Here is a 16,168-nt window from a genome sequence, read left to right as displayed (position 1 = left end):
AGGTCACCTTGCACGACTCCCCACATACTGCAACCCTTAGCCACAGTCAACAAGGTCAACTTGCATGACTCCCCACATACTTCAACTCTTATAGCCACAGTCAACAAGGTCACCTTGCATGACTCCCCACATACTGCAACCCTTAGCCACAGTCAACAAGGTCACCTTGCATGACTCCCCACATACTGCAACCCTTAGCCACAGTCAACAAGGTCACCTTGCATGACTCCCCACATACTGCAACCCTTAGCCACAGTCAACAAGGTCACCTTGCATGACTCCCCACATACTGAAACCCTTAGCCACAGTCAACAAGGTCACCTTGCACGACTCCCCACATACTGCAACCCTTAGCCACAGTCAACAAGGTCACCTTGCATGACTCCCCACATACTGAAACCCTTAGCCACAGTCAACAAGGTCACCTTGCACGACTCCCCACATACTGCAACCCTTAGCCACAGACAACAAGGTCACCTTGCACGACTCCCCACATACTTCAACTCTTATAGCCACAGTCAACAAGGTCACCTTGCACGACTCCCCACATACTGCAACCCTTAGCCACAGACAACAAGGTCACCTTGCACGACTCCCCACATACTTCAACTCTTATAGCCACAGTCAACAAGGTCACCTTGCATGACTCCACATACTGCAACCCTTAGCAACAGTCAACAAGGTCACTTTGCATGACTCCCCACATACTGCAATTCGTTGCACAGTGGTTGTGTTTTATGAAAAGGACGTATCATTTCAACCTTTTATATGTAACTGCACTTTTAAGACATGAATTTATTTGTCAAATCCTTGTCCTACCGTATGAGGCCTCAAGAGAGAATTCAAGACAGCAAGTTAATTGAGCTTGATGTCACAGAAGACATGTTTATTAGCCAAGTTTGTTATTAGCTACATATGTAAGACTAAGACCATTATACATGAACTATAATATAATATTGAACACAATAAGTAGGATTTGAAACTTTGCATTGTGGAAGTACACGTACATGGAAGAGAGGTTCTTTCCCAGAACCAACACATACTCAAAAGAGATTTTCACATAGTAATACTGCAAACTTCTCAAATGAATAATTGTTAATTTTTTTGTTAACTTGTTTGGCTGTTTGTTGTTTGACTCAACAGCCAAAGAAGATAGAACAAGTAAAGGCAGTGGACACTTTTGGTAATTACTCAAAATAATTGTTCGCATAAAAACTTACTTAGTAACAAGCAATGATGAGCTGAGATACATGTAGTATAACACATTGTGAGAAACGGCTCCCTCTGAAGTAATGTAGTTTTCAAGAGAGAAGTAATTTTCCACAAACTTGATTTTGAGACCTCAGAAATAGAATTTTGAGGTCCCGAAATCAAGCATCTGAAGAAAAGAAAAAAACTTTGTTTGACAAGGGTGTCTTTCCTTCCATTATCTCGCAACTTTGACGTCCAACTGAGTTCAAATTTGCACAGGTTTGTTGTTTTGTGCAATTAGTTGAGGTTTAAGTGAGAAGACTTGTCTTTGACAATTACCAAAAGTCCCCAGTGGCTTTAAGCAACAGTGGCATGACAAGTTACATTTTCACATAGTCTTCAATAAGTTCATACTTTATTGTTTAATCTTTACCTTTAAATTTGTATATCAGTTGCAACCTGAAAGACATTTCAGGACCTATCAGTTCAGTTACTGATGATTGGTAAATTACATGGTTCTAATAACAGTGCTGAGCAAAATACAATAAGGCACATTTATAAATGGCACTTTCATTTCAAAGTCTGTACTGCTGATTATAAATGCTGTACTTTACAAGTACACATAAATTAATTATATTTAACATTAACTATGATTTGATTAAACCTAATAATTACTGCTTTGCTTCTTATCTCCAGACAGGGTTGGATTGCCAGTTATTGAGTTCAAGATGAATCTTTTATACATGATGTCAGGCAGGTTTAGCACATTGGTTCCCCATCAGCTTGCAGTACAACTCATCACATATTAAAGTTTGTGTTGAACCTATAAAGAAAACATATGATAATGTTGAAATAGCAAGACAAACCCATGAACCACCACAATTAAAAAGAAAACTACATACAATATACGTAGCAACACTAGAACAACACTCAAATTGGCCAAGGTGACACTAGAAAACTTGCCATTGCAAGATGTACTGATCTCCCATTAGACTATCTATAGACCTTTTCAAACTATCGACCTTCGATTCGTGTCGAACCTTATCCGGATAGGGTCCGTGTTGGTTCCATAAAATTTCAACACGGATACAAACAGCTTCGCTTTCACGCTACATGTAGCTCTGCACGAAATCAGCTTTTTGGTTACACGTGCAACTTTCAATCCGGATATTGTGCGATTGTTTTTTTACACTGCAATGTCTTACACATAGATCAAAGCAAGACCCGTCGCGCCGCGAGTGGTTGCGTAGAGTGCGGATGACGCCGCACGCACATTCAAAATGGATCTAAAAATATTTCGCAGGTATTCACACTACGGCTTGTGATCACAGATAGAGATTTATCAATCCACCTCCTGGGCATATTTGGTTTCGACACGGATAAAGCCCCAATCCGGATCGACACCGCGTAGAAAAGTTGTACCGGTAGTGTGAAAAGGTCCAGAGCACATTATCCGGATCGAACATGTATCCGTGTCTACAGAAAAACCAATAATTTGATCAACTGATGTCAGGGTTGGGGACATTGACATTGGTTTTAAATGAAAGTGACACAGGGGATCAGGATGAATACCTACATGTAGGTATAGGTGTATGGGGACTGGTTGGTTGAAGGGCTGGGTATAGGTGTATGGGGACTGGTTGGTTGAAGGGCTGGGTATAGGTGTATGGGGACTGGTTGGTTGAAGGGCTGGGTATAGGTGTATGGGGACTGGTTGGTTGAAGGGCTGGGTATAGGTGTATGGGGACTGGTTGGTTGAAGGGCTGGGTATAGGTGTATGGGGACTGGTTGGTTGAAGGGCTGGGTATAGGTGTATGGGGACTGGTTGGTTGAAGGGCTGGGTATAGGTGTATGGGGACTGGTTGGTTGAAGGGCTGGGTATAGGTGTATGGGGACTGGTTGGTTGAAGGGCTGGGTATAGGTGTATGGGGACTGGTTGGTTGAAGGGCTGGGTATAGGTGTATGGGGACTGGTTGGTTGAAGGGCTGGGTATAGGTGTATGGGGACTGGTTGGTTGAAGGGCTGGGTATAGGTGTATGGGGACTGGTTGGTTGAAGGGCTAGGTATAGGTGTATGGGGACTGGTTGGTTGAAGGGCTGGGTATAGGTGTATGGGGACTGGTTGGTTGAAGGGCTGGGTATAGGTGTATGGGGACTGGTTGGTTGAAGGGCTGGGTATAGGTGTATGGGGACTGGTTGGTTGAAGGGCTGGGTATAGGTGTATGGGGACTGGTTGGTTGAAGGGCTGGGTATAGGTGTATGGGGACTGGTTGGTTGAAGGGCTGGGTATAGGTGTATGGGGACTGGTTGGTTGAAGGGCTAGGTATAGGTGTATGGGGACTGGTTGGTTGAAGGGCTGGGTATAGGTGTATGGGGACTGGTTGGTTGAAGGGCTGGGTATAGGTGTACGGGGACTGGTTGGTCGAAGGGCTAGGTATAGGTGTATGGGGACTGGTTGGTCGAAGGGCTAGGTATAGGTGTATGGGGACTGGTTGGTTGAAGGGCTGGGTATAGGTGTACGGGGACTGGTTGGTCGAAGGGCTAGGTATAGGTGTATGGGGACTGGTTGGTTGAAGGGCTGGGTATAGGTGTATGGGGACTGGTTGGTTGAAGGGCTGGGTATACATGTAGGTGTATGGGGACTGGTTGGTTGAAGGGCTGGGTATAGGTGTATGGGGACTGGTTGGTTGAAGGGCTGGGTATAGGTGTATGGGGACTGGTTGGTTGAAGGGCTGGGTATACATGTAGGTGTATGGGGACTGGTTGGTTGAAGGGCTGGGTATAGGTGTATGGGGACTGGTTGGTTGAAGGGCTAGGTATAGGTGTATGGGGACTGGTTGGTTGAAGGGCTAGGTATAGGTGTATGGGGACTGGTTGGTTGAAGGGCTAGGTATAGGTGTATGGGGACTGGTTGGTTGAAGGGCTGGGTATAGGTGTATGGGGACTGGTTGGTTGAAGGGCTAGGTATAGGTGTATGGGGACTGGTTGGTTGAAGGGCTGGGTATAGGTGTATGGGGACTGGTTGGTTGAAGGGCTAGGTATAGGTGTATGGGGACTGGTTGGTTGAAGGGCTGGGTATAGGTGTATGGGGACTGGTTGGTTGAAGGGCTGGGTATAGGTGTATGGGGACTGGTTGGTTGAAGGGCTGGGTATAGGTGTATGGGGACTGGTTGGTTGAAGGGCTAGGTATAGGTGTATGGGGACTGGTTGGTTGAAGGGCTGGGTATAGGTGTATGGGGACTGGTTGGTTGAAGGGCTGGGTATAGGTGTATGGGGACTGGTTGGTTGAAGGGCTAGGTATAGGTGTATGGGGACTGGTTGGTTGAAGGGCTAGGTATAGGTGTATGGGGACTGGTTGGTTGAAGGGCTGGGTATAGGTGTATGGGGACTGGTTGGTTGAAGGGCTGGGTATAGGTGTATGGGGACTGGTTGGTTGAAGGGCTAGGTATAGGTGTATGGGGACTGGTTGGTTGAAGGGCTGGGTATAGGTGTATGGGGACTGGTTGGTTGAAGGGCTGGGTATAGGTGTATGGGGACTGGTTGGTTGAAGGGCTAGGTATAGGTGTATGGGGACTGGTTGGTTGAAGGGCTGGGTATAGGTGTATGGGGACTGGTTGGTTGAAGGGCTGGGTATAGGTGTATGGGGACTGGTTGGTTGAAGGGCTGGGTATACATGTAGGTGTATGGGGACTGGTTGGTTGAAGGGCTAGGTATAGGTGTATGGGGACTGGTTGGTTGAAGGGCTAGGTATAGGTGTATGGGGACTGGTTGGTTGAAGGGCTGGGTATAGGTGTATGGGGACTGGTTGGTTGAAGGGCTGGGTATAGGTGTATGGGGACTGGTTGGTTGAAGGGCTGGGTATAGGTGTATGGGGACTGGTTGGTTGAAGGGCTGGGTATACATGTAGGTGTATGGGGACTGGTTGGTTGAAGGGCTAGGTATAGGTGTATGGGGACTGGTTGGTTGAAGGGCTGGGGTGATGGGCTCAATATTTTACATAGATAAAAACAGAAGTAAAAGTTATTCTAAATGATAAGATTTGCACTTTTGAACTTTTTTATATTTTTGTTGTTCTTTATGCATTTTTGCATTTCCTTTATGAGATTATATATTCTTAAAGCCATTGGACACTTTTGGAACAGAAAAAAAAAGTTCACAGATTTACAAATAAGCTACAGGGTTTACAGAAGGTAATGGTGAAAGACTTCTCTTTAAATATTATTCCATGAAATGCTTTACTTTTTGAGAAAACATTAAAACAATTATCAATTCAGAATTACGGATTTATTTTAAACAGACACCGCGAAACGTGCAGAAACTAGGGTGGGTTTTCCCGTTATTTTCTCCCAACTCTGATGACCGATTGAACCTAAATTTTCACAGGTTTGTTATTTGATATATAAGTTGTGATACACGAAGGGTGGGCCTTTGGACCACTACTGTTTATCGAAAGTGTCCAATGGCTTTAATTGATATGAATCTGCATGACTTGTTTGATACAAGTTTCAATTTAATACAAGGACAATAATAATAATAATAATAATAATATTGGAGTCTAATATGGCACACATACTTGTATCTACCAAACAAGGTACTCATGGATGTCCACATGGATGTTCACAAGGGCTTTCATTGTAAGCTTGCTCAAATGGAAACAGTTTTTTTGTTAGTTTATTCTTTTTTTTAATCAGTGGCAAAAAAACAAAAATCAAGTTGAAAAATAGTTGTAATGGAGTTATGGACATGAAAGGCTTTTATTGTTTTAGCCCAGTTGAAACCATATTAAAATTCTCATAAGGCCTAAAAGTTTTAATCTTTTATGAACATGTCTGTCAGTGAACAAAATTGTAAACATTTCAAATGGATAGGGGGCCTACATTATTGCAAAGAGAAGTCAGGCCTATGGTCATTAATCTTGTCATTGTTTTAGCTCACTCAACTGGAAGAGTTTTTTGTTCAATATGAGTTTGAGGATCTACGTCAATGGCAAAGTGTGATTCAAGTTTCATGAAACGCACCATTATAAGGAGTTATGGGAACTCAAGTTTGCTATTGTTTAAACCCATCAACTGGACGTTGTTTTAAGAGTTACATATCATCTTTTTGAATCTACGCGTGAGTGGGAAAACTTTGAAACACATTTCAAATCGATACCTGATTGCAATTTGGAGGGTATGGACAAAAACATTTCCTTAAAGACCTGGACACTCTGGTAATTTTCAAAGACCAGTCTTCTCACTTCGTGTATCTCAACATATTGCATAAAATAGCAAACCTATACAAATTTAAGCTCGATTGGTTGTCGGAGTTGTGAGATAACTATGAAAGAACAAACACTCTTGTCACCCGAAGTTGTGTGCTTTCAGATGCTTGATTTCGAGACCTCAAAATCTTATTCTGAGGTCTCAAAATTAAATTTGTGAAACATTACTTTTTTTCTCTAGAACTACGTCACTTCAGAGGGATTCTAGAGTGAGAGCAAAGTGTCTTGACAAAGGTGATGAGCTAACCTTAGACATAGCTATAAGCATTGGGCAAAATCATGAAACATCACAAAAAAGCCTGAAAATCATCAGCAAGGAAGAAGACTCCACTCCGTCGAGAAACGCCACTTCTCAAAATCAGCTGAACAACCGCACACAGGAGGAAATACAAGAAAACCTCAACACGGACGCTCCCCAGCCAAAAGGACGCAGCAGAGGTATGGGAAAAGCAGCCAAGGTGCCCAATCAAGCGACCAATTATGCAACAAATGCAGATATAGCTCAACACATAGTAAGTGCCCAGCTAAAAACGAACGATGCAGCATCTGTCACAAGTTAAATCATTATGCAGCAGTGTGCTGCCAACGAAAGTCAACACATCTGGCCGATGAGACAGAGATCGACTATGCATCCAACAATGATTATGCTCATCTGATCAGCTCAGTGGGAGATAACAATAGCAATGAATGTTATGAGACTGTTAAAGTAGCTGGCAAATCTGTGCGCACGCAAATAGACACCGGCGCTGTCCAAAGTATCATGCCACACAACATCTTCATCACCATTGGCTCTGATGTGAAGTTACAGCCAACAACTCAGAAATTTGAGTCTTACTCCAATCACCCCCTAGATGTGAAAGGATGCGTGAAGATACCAACACAGTATACAAGAACAAATCAGTGGATGTTCCGTATTATGTTGTTAATTCCAGCAGAAAGCCGCCACTCCTGTCTGGAACAGCTAGCCAACAGCTACGACTCATCCAAGAATCCACAGCATAGATGAATATCCAGAGCTGAAGAAAACAACTGGTACACTCCCAGGAACATACTCACTGAAAATAGACCCGACTGTCACACCAGTAGTACACGGCCTCGATGAGACAACCACAGGCACTAAGATCAAAGATAATCGACAAGTTAGCAGAGATGGAACGAGATGGCCATACTACCAAAATCACAGAGCCCACAGACTGGGTTAGCTCGATGGTGACATTGGTCAAGAATGGGAAAATCAGAATATGTACCGAACCGAAGGATTTGAACAAAGCCATTAAATGGGGGTACTACCCCATCCCGACAGTTGAAGAAATAGTAGCGGCAGTTCCGAACACCAAAGTATTCTCCGTCATTGATTGACTCGCAGACACTCGTCGTGTACTACGTCAGCTAAAAATCAACAAGGCACCTGGACCAGACGGCATCACCCCAAGACTTCTCAGATATTGTAATGACTTTTTATGTAAATTATTCAGTTGGTCTTTGAAAACTTGCCATGTTCCGAATGTTTTTTAAAAATCAACCATCATTCCTGTGCCAAAACGTTCACCAGTTACTTGCCTTAACGACTGTAGCTCTTACTTCAATTGTAATGAAATGCCTTGAAACTTTAATTAGCAACTTCATCCAATCTCAGCTGCTGCCTAAATTAGACCCTTTCCAGTTTGCGTACAAGGCTAACAGGTCAGTTGACGATGCAGTATCATGGTCTTTATTCAGAGCATCTCAGTTCCTCGATAAGAACGTCCCTAACTATTGCAGGATTTTATTTGTGGATTATGGTTCGGCGTTTAACACCATATCTCTTTTTAAATTGTATGATAAACTTATAACTTTGAATTTTAACCATTCTTTGTGTCGATGGATTTTAGATTTTTTATTGGATCGCTCACAGAAGGTTAGAATTGGTCAATGTTTCTCTAAGTCACTTGTCCTAAGTACAGGAGCGCCACAAGGATGTATTTTATCTCCAATGCTGTACTCATTGTTTACGCATGATTGTGAAGTAAACGCATGATTGTGAAGTAAACTCTGTTAATAATTTTATGGTAAAATATGCTGACGACACTACATTAGGTGGACTTATTTTTAAGGATGATTCCATGTATCGTGATGAAGTTAATCATTTAGTTGAATGGTGTCACGACAATAACTTAGAATTAAATGTTCAAAAGACTAAGGAACTAAGGAAATTATTGTAGACTTTAGAAGAAACCCAGACAAAGTTGAATATTAATGGATCTGAAGTGGAAATTGTCAACTCTTTTAAATTTCTAGGAGTGCACACCATAATGATCTTAAGTGGGTGACTCATGTTGATTCCATTGTTAGGAAGGCCCAGCAATGGTTGTTCTTTCTTAGAAGATTGAGGAGTTTTCGTGTCAGCCAAAGTTTCCTGGTAAATTTTATCGGGCAGTTGTTGAGAGTATTTTGACACTCTCGATCAATGTCTGGTATGGCTACACCACGGCAGATGACCGAAAACGCCTCAATCATGTAGCCGGCACTGCTAGCTTTATTATTGGTCGTGAACTTCATGCTTTGGATAAACTTTATACTGCTCGGGTTCTGAAGAAATCTAGATCTATTACTTCGGATGAATTTCACCCTGCGAATAGTTTGTTTGAATTAATGAGATCAGGTAAGCGATATAGAGCGATCAGAGCCTACTCCAAACGTACTCGCAATAGTTTTTATCCCAGTGCAATAAGGTTTCTTAAAACCCTAACCACCCCAGGCCTGCCAAAATCAAACAGATTGTATTGTTGGAATTTGGATGGTTTAGTACTGTGAAAGCTGGCTTTGCTGTTGGACTATGGATGGTTGAGTACCAATGAGTCAAGGTACTACTGATGGACTTTGGCTGAGTATGGAAGGTGGCAGTGTGAAGTTTGCAACAGTGTTTGACTTTGGCTGAGTGTGGAAGGTGGTAGTGTGTAGTTTGCAACAGTGTTTGACTTTGGCTGAGTGTGGAAGGTGGTAGTGTGTAGTTTGCAACAGTGTTTGACTTTGGCCGAGTGTGGAAGGTGGTACATGTACAGTAGGTGTAGTTTGCAACAGTGTTGGACTTTGGCTGAGAATTAGCGTCTACATGTACACCATGGAATTGACATGGTTCAGTGGGTACGCTTTGACCTCTATTGGGAGGGACTAGTTCCAGTGGTTAAGTGCTTTGTTGGGTGCACTTAATTACCATATCTAAACATGGACAACCTGCTGTTGTAACAAACAAATAATAAAGGCAGTTATTGTTCTCAGGTATCTTTGTCATTGCACATAGCACAATACAACTAGAACATACCATTTATGCCATGGGGTGTTTTAGTGTTTGCAGAACTTTATTGTATTTGTTGAATAGCAATTAAAATATTGAAAAGAACTGTATTACATGTATATTTGATATCAATAGTACACAAAGTCATTATGATGTAATGTTACATAATTATTAGAATAACAATAGCAATGTTTGCTATTTAAATATGGGTGTTTTCTGAGTATCGCCCCCAGTCTCACATTGACTGACCAGAGTCAAGATGACCTCTCGAGAAGTGAGAAACTTACAGCAGCGTTTGAGCACAGGAGAGGCAGAGACATTTCGGCTCCATGATGGGGAAGAGAAAGAGAAAAACGACCCACGAGAGCAGAGATGAAGGAGGGAAGAAGGTGCAGGGAAAAGTAAAAGAAGGAAAGAAGCAAGGGAAGGGGAAGTGAAGCCCACACTTAGCCGCACTGCGCTCCGAAGACAGGAAGACCAAACCATGAGGAGTGCCCCGAGATACAGTGCTAGAGAGGCTGGTGTCAGCATGGCCAGAGGGTACGGGGCCATAGTGGAAACCTCGGAGTCTGAGGAGGAGTTCCTGGACAGGGCCATGGCTCAGGCCAGAGACGAGTCTCCATGCTGTGAAGAGGAGTCGGCCATGGAGGGAGAAGAAGAGGCTAGGCCTGACGACACAGGAGAGGACGAGGGAGACAGTGGGGATGAAGGGGGTGCAGGGCCGTACAAAAGCCACGAAAAAAGCGGAGAAAGAAGACCTTCATCAAGCCCGACTCGAACCCGGACCCTCCATCTGAATACCAAGAAGACCATGCTCTAGACGAGGGAGGCTGGACGAGAACTCTAGAAGACGTCAACTTCAAGGGGAAACGACATAGTGGACCAACCTTCAAGAAGAAGAAGGCGCCAATCGACTACTTCTTGAAGTTTTTCCCTCTCTCTCTCCTTCAGATGGTGGTGACTTGGACCAATGTGAACCTCACTGCAAGCAACAAGTTCCGTACCACTATCCATGAGGTCAAAGCGTGGTTCGGCATCCACATGCTGATGGGCCTTGTCAAGATCAACGATTACAAGAATTATTGGTCAACTCATCCCGGGCTCCAGAACAGACTGATCGCAACAACCATGAAGCGAAATCAGTTCGACACGCTCAACCAACACATCGCTTGTAATGACCCTGCCAAAGACCCCGAGCTCATCCGTGACAAGGCCCATCGGTATCTGACGAAGCTGCAGTCCTATCACACCTGTGCCCGGAAGTCTCAACTGTGGTGGCGCTCCATTTTGTATTTCCTCATCGACATTGCCAGAGTCAACTCTTGGCTTCTTATAAGCACCACCATCCAGCCATTGACAGTGACAGCGACAGTTCGGAGCCAGAGCCAGAGCATACCCCTAAGGTGACTCATGCCAAGTTTATCCTGGAAGTGGCGACCAACCTCATCCAGGGCTACTCAAAAGGCACCACCCCACGACAGTTCAGTGGCTCTCAACCAGTACCAGCCCACAACAGTGGAGGGCACTACTCCACCAAGATGCCTGGCAAGAACGCAAGATAGTGCAGTTGGTGCAGGCAACACAACATCACCACCAAGTCAGGGCTGCCGAAAACGACGAGAAGAGGCTGTCCAGTTTGTGGGGTCAACCTTTGCCCAGGGGAATGCTTCTTGAAGTACCACGCAGCAGGCCTCACAGAGACGAACACCACGTCAAGCTCAACTTGAGTAACACCGAGCTCTCCTTCAAACAAAGCCTCACTTCCCCCTCCACTCATTCACAAACAATATTTATAAAAAGGAAAAAAAAGGGCAATGATGGCAGTTACATTGTGAACCACCAGGTGTGGTACCAATTCCCCAATTCTAGGGTAGAGCAAAAGTGATTTGCGACTACGCTGAGCCCCCTAAAAAAAAAAAAAAAAATCCACCAATAATAATTGTGTGGTTTTTTTACTGTAGGGTTAATATAGTCAAGCAAGACACATTACAAAAGAACCCACTCAATCATAGTCCAACAGCTCTGAACCGTTTTTTTAATATTTATTTTTTTATGCAAGTCGCCCAAAACAAGGCTAAAAGCCACTCTAGGTTAAGGGCTACAAGGAAGAAAACATAGACATGATGCAGAAACTCAGTGGAGCTGAAGGTAGGAATTGACATTCCTCTTAAAAGATGGAAGATCATAGGATGAAGGGAAACATGCACCAGGCAAGGAGTTCCAAAGAGATGCAGTCTGAGGGAAAAAGCTACTTTGTTCTACATCTCGGCACAGCCACAGTATAAGAATGAGAACAAGCAGAAAGCCTGGTCTTGCGCTCAAACACCCTGACAGGAGGAACAAGTTGGATAGACTGGTGGAACATTTACCATGGAAATATCTGTAAAACAGGCAGAGGCTGGCTACAGACCTTCGGTGCGAAAGGGGTTGTAGTATAGATCGTAACTCTTCTCCAACCAGGTTAACAATGCGCTTCTGTACTTGATCCAGTAAAGAAAAAAGGTAGGCAGAAGCTCCAGCCCAAATATGGCAACAGTACTCCATGAGGGGATGTTTAGTTGTCTTGTACTAGGTAGAGAGTAGCCTCAGGAGGCAAGAACTTCCGAACTCGATACAGACAACCTACTCGCATGGAAGCACTCTTGGCGATACCCAAGATATACACCTCCCAACGTTGGATAATGATAGGTTGTGTACTCTTCCAGTACATAAGCTGTTGAAATATGATGAGTTGTGTACTGTTCTAGTAAGTAACCTGTTGGAGTATGATGGGTTTTGAATGCATTCTGGTACAAATGCTTAGGGGGTTAGGGTTTTAATGATTAATTCTTTTTAATTTGTTTTTGGGGGTTCGCAATTTCGTAACTGTTATTGTCTCTCTGCATAATGTGCGCATACTGTTTATTTGTTCGTTATTGTATGCCTATGTGGTTTAAGGGTTTTCTGTATTTTTTGTAATTTTTGTAATTTTAAATATTTTTAGACTCGCAAGCCAAAGTGAATTTCACTGTACATGTATGTATTGTTACGTGTGACAATAAACAATTGAATTGAATTGAATTGAATTTAAGTCAGGATTTCTTCAAATCAAATTAGACTGCGAGTCAAGCCTACTGACAACGTTCAACATGCCAGTCGGACACTTTAGATGGCTGACACTTTCATTTGGCATCAAAAGTGCGCCAGAGATATTCCATCGCATCATGGATACAATGCTCGAAGGCATAGGTGGCGCTCGTGCAGTGATGGATGACATTCTAGTTGCCTGCAAAGATGAAGCACAGCATGACAGGATCATGGACCATTTTCCTTTTCGTCAAGCGAGCAACAGAGTGGAACTTCAAGCTAAACTTCAAGTCAAACAGCGGAAAGTTAAGTACGTTGGACACTTGGTGATGACAAGAACATTAATTTCTTGAACTCGAAATGACGTCATGATGACGTCATCATGTTTTTTTGACAATTTGTGCAATTTTGATCATTTATTACAAATCTTGGTTGTGAACAAAGCAATGTGCAATATTTGTTTTAATTACACCAGGTTTTTACTCCCGGAAACGGAACACTTTGAGTTTGTTCACAAACTCTCAATGTCTAGCTAGTTTAATATGAAATAGGCTTACCATTGTTAACATCCACGCGTTATTCTTTGATATTCTGTTTTTTCATCTTTTCCTTTTGCTTAGTCTCAGCGTTGGTGATCTGCTGTTCAGCTTTCCTAGCATCTTTCGTTCCATGCTGTTTGCTTTCGTGTGACTGTTGTTTATCTGAAGTTTCACGCTTCGTTCTGCCCTTTGTACCAGCCCCTCCAGGCACTGGTGGGTCGTAGTTATAATGTTCATAGTCATCAGCATTCGACATGGCTTTACAATGCGTTTTATTTTATCCGACACGTCAACCGTGTTCAACACTTCTGCTGGAGAAACTTCTTGCTGAAGATCAAACGTCGTCTAAAACTGCGAGCTAGAGCTCTCTATGATAAGCACCCTCGATCGCCGTCGAGCTGCTGATTGTCACTTTATTTATGCCACGCGTACACGTGTTCGACCTTGAGGGCGGGGTCAACCTCGTTGGATTAGACTTTACACTGTCCTTTAAAGGAACACGTTGCCTTGGATCGGTCGAGTTGGTCTTTGAAAAGCGTCCTGTAACCGTTTGTTATAAAATCGATATGGTTAGAAAGATGTTGTAAAAGTAGAATACAATGATCTACACAAATATGCCTCGAAATTGCGTGGTTTTCGTTTTACCTCGTCGACAAACACGGTCGGCCATTTATGGGAGTCAAAACTTTGACTCCCATAAATGGCCGACCGTGTTAGTTCGCGACGTAAAATGAAAACCGTGCAATTTTGAGTGATACTTGTGTGGATCATTATATTCTACTTTTAAAACATCTTTCTAACCATATGCATTTTATAAACAAACGGTTGCAGAACGCTTTTCATAGACCAACTCGACCGATCCAAGGCAACGTGTTCCTTTAAAGTGTCCTCGAACCATCTTTAGTTTACTGAATGGGAACTAGTGTCTAGTCAATCTAAGCTCAATGGCTTGCTGATGATCTAGAACAAAATTGCAACATAAATGATTTTTTTTGCAAGTGTCTCCTAAAACATATATCCACAAAAGTAAAAAACAAGTAGGCAGGGGAAATATGCATAATTCGCATAAATTAAAAAATACCGTTTTTCCCCTAAAATACTTTTGCACACTCTATACAAAGTAACAATTTTATTTGTTTTTCACAGGATTTTTTTTTCAAACGAGCAAGAAAAAATCCAAGATGATCTGACGGCCATTTTTAAAGATGGCAGCCTATTTCCCGCCAAAACCGTCTTATTGCCAGTTAACTTATAACTATACAATCTATTTGTTGAAGGTGATCCGATGCAAAACACTGTGATATCCGGAGGGAGATATACCTGCAAGCAGCAGATGCTGACCTAAATGTAATTCTTTGCCCGTTTTAGTTCAGTCATCAACATCCGTTGCATACTGGATCACTGGATCTGCATTTTATATACAAAAACGGCACTCGCATCGCATCAGAGTTTTATGACCTGACCAATGACCTAGTGGAAATGTCTAAAGTGCTTTGATCGCTGCCTTGAAGGCTTTGTAGTCTTTTAAGTCTAGGATATTGTGGGGGAGTCCATTAATTCCAGTGTGATCCACACATGGGAGGGACAAAAGTGTTGGCGTATTTATTGTTGTCCTGAGGCTTGAAGTTGCATGAGTGAGAGTGGATGGATTCGTCTAGTAGAGCGTGTTTAGTTTAGTAAGATGGGTTGTGTAGGATGTGAACCATTTCAAATGTATGCAAACATCGCGTCTTTTCTGAATCTGGGATAATATTTAGGGGTTTGCAACTTTTGTTAGAGTTGCTTTTGAATGCCTTTAATAGTTGATAATTATATTATACCATTGTCACAAGTATAGTTTGTTAAATAATAATAATACTAATTACACAGCATTCATAATGGCGCACTAAATTCGGGTGTAAAACCACTCAAAGGCGCCGGTCAAGATGAAAAAGATGGAATTATCATGTGTTATAACAGGGGTGTCTTGAGTTGCTGCTGAAAGATGGAGATGTGTATTTCCCTGAGGTTTTCAGGGAGTGAATTCCAGAGCCTGGTTGTATAATGGGGAAACAACTGTCCCCGTAGCTGGCTAGACGAGACCGGGAAACAAAGAGCATGCTTGTGAATCTAAGACCAGGGGTCGATTTCACAAAGAATTAGGACTAGTCCTAACTTAGGACTAGTCATAAGAGATATACAAAATGCATGGATAGTCCTAAGTTAGGACGAGATGGTCCTAACTCGAGATAAGACTAGTCCTAACCCTCTTTGTGAAACCCACCACTGGTCTTGCAGTACGGGGAGTCAACAGGTTTTGAATGCCTTGAAAGTGAGAATGATTATTTTGAAGCTGATGCGTTGCAAGTTGATGGGAAGCCAATGTAGATTATAAAATGGGATTACTATATCGTGATAAATACTGAAAGAATGGGACTTAAAAATAAATGTCACTTATCCTAAAGCATAGATTATTTCCATATTTAAAGGCGTTTAAATCGATTTTGGCGGGGAAAATGGCCGCCATCTAACCCATCTTGTATTCACAATGTTAAGAAACAATGCAGTGACTATTCCCATGATGTAAAAATTGTGTGAAAAAATTAAATTTCTAGTTTGTATGCTAAAGGGTGTGCATACGTATTTTAAAGGGAAAACGGTAATTTTTAGTTTATGCAAATTATGCATATTTCCCTTGCTTACTTTTTCCTACTTTTTGGATATGTTGTTTTAAATGGTTTCAGGAGACACTTGCAAAAAAAAAATTCTGTTGCATTTAATAAATAATCTAAGCATTTGTTTAGCGTTCTTACACAAAAAAGTACCACAACGCTTTACAACAATAATAACAAGCAAT

The 16,168-nt window shown here is 42.5% G+C and overlaps 1 long non-coding RNA gene and 1 pseudogene across 1 annotated transcript; one reads left to right on the top strand and one right to left on the bottom strand.

The window, feature by feature from the left end:
• Positions 1-859: 859 nt before the first annotated feature.
• On the bottom strand, positions 860-13,839 carry LOC139942898 (uncharacterized). The gene is made up of 2 exons (XR_011786712.1): positions 13,351-13,839; positions 860-2,014 (listed from the first exon to the last, which is right to left on the bottom strand). It is a non-coding gene; the product is annotated as an uncharacterized lncRNA (long non-coding RNA).
• Positions 10,212-11,454, top strand: LOC139943369 (uncharacterized; annotated as a pseudogene).
• Positions 13,840-16,168: the final 2,329 nt, after the last annotated feature.

Source organism: Asterias amurensis, chromosome 10 (assembly GCF_032118995.1).
Source record: "Asterias amurensis chromosome 10, ASM3211899v1".
Classification (NCBI taxonomy): domain Eukaryota; kingdom Metazoa; phylum Echinodermata; class Asteroidea; order Forcipulatida; family Asteriidae; genus Asterias; species Asterias amurensis.
The sequence above is the reverse complement of the archived record's forward strand: the minus strand, read 5'-3'. Positions and strand labels throughout refer to the sequence as shown.